Source organism: Ornithorhynchus anatinus, chromosome 17, assembly GCF_004115215.2.
Source record: "Ornithorhynchus anatinus isolate Pmale09 chromosome 17, mOrnAna1.pri.v4, whole genome shotgun sequence".
Lineage (NCBI taxonomy): Eukaryota > Metazoa > Chordata > Mammalia > Monotremata > Ornithorhynchidae > Ornithorhynchus > Ornithorhynchus anatinus.
The window spans coordinates 2284370-2285629 of NC_041744.1; the positions used below are offsets into that span (position 1 = coordinate 2284370).

Here is a 1260-nt window from a genome sequence, read left to right on the forward strand (position 1 = left end):
CCCAGAGGGTCGCAGGGAAGAAGGGACTCCTCTTTGAGCGGGAGCTGGATGCCGTGATTGGGGGATTCTACCTAGGAGTCTCTCACGTGGGGCAGCAAGCGTCCTTGAACTCGGTAACTCTTGGTTGGGGGGAGGCAAAAGGAGGGTGTGGGGAGTCCAGCCCCCCTCCGGACCTAACCCTTTGGGGGAACAGGGCGGCCCGGTGGAAAGAGCACGGGCCTGGGAATCAGAAAATCTGGTTTCTAATAATCCTGGCTCTGTCAGTGACTGCTGTGAGACCTCGGGCAAGTCACTTAACTACTCTGTGCTTCAGTTTCCTCATCTATTAGTGAGGATTAAATCCTACTCCCTCTGGGACATAGACCGGGAGCCCCGAGTGGGTCAGAGACTGTGTCCAATTCGCTTATCTTGTTTCTTTTCTACCCCAGCGCTTAATAGAGTGCTTGCCAAGTAGTGAACACTTAACTACCAAAATAATAACAATTGAGGGAGGGGCAGGGAGGGTATTGGAGAGAGGCCGTGTTCTGGTCACAGGACTGCCCGGGGAGAATCCGGGCCTCGTCCCTCCCATGATCCACACTTGCCTGACCAGCCAGCGAGCCCGGCTTAGACCGCCTGACCTCTCTTCGGAGTGGAAACTCTGGTCCGGGAAGCCAGGACTCCTGTGATTCAGCAAGGTAGGTGCTTGGGGATTCAGGGGACCTGGCGGGAGGCCCCGGAGGATGGGCCGAGGAGGGGGAGACCCCCAAGCCGGGGCGGGCAGGGAGGAGAGCGGGGCAGGAGGGATTGGGGCCGGAGGGCGGGGCGGGCCCCTGCGTGTCGGTCACCCTCAAGGGAGCCGGGGTTGCCCAGCGCTGCCCGCTCCCCCTCAGGATTAACCCCCTTGTTCACCTCCCCGGGTGAAACCTTCTCCAGGCGCTGACTTCCGCCAGCCAGGGGAAGTAAGAAAACAACGGCGTGAAGCCTCACCTGGCTCCCTCTCCGCCAGACTGCAGGGGCCTAACCCCACCCCACCAGCGGTAGGACGGCTGTTCCACTGAGCCACGGGGGACTGAAAGCGCTCCGCTCCTTCTAACTGCTCTGCTGTAATGTTGTTTGTCTCACCCTTCTGTGGGTCTTCTGCCATCCCCCTCCCCGCTTTGCCCTGAGCTTGCGAGCCCCTTGGGGGGCCAGGGACCACGTCTAATTTTCATCCATGTAGTCTCTCCTCAGCGCCTTGCACACCGGGAGCTTAATAAATACTATCGAAAGGCATCTTCA

The 1260-nt window shown here is 59.6% G+C and overlaps 1 long non-coding RNA gene across 1 annotated transcript; it reads left to right on the forward strand.

The window, feature by feature from the left end:
* The first annotated feature begins 447 nt into the window (after window positions 1-447).
* On the forward strand, window positions 448-1260 carry LOC114817699. The gene is made up of 2 exons (XR_003765551.1): window positions 448-677; window positions 916-1260. It is a non-coding gene; the product is annotated as an uncharacterized LOC114817699 (long non-coding RNA).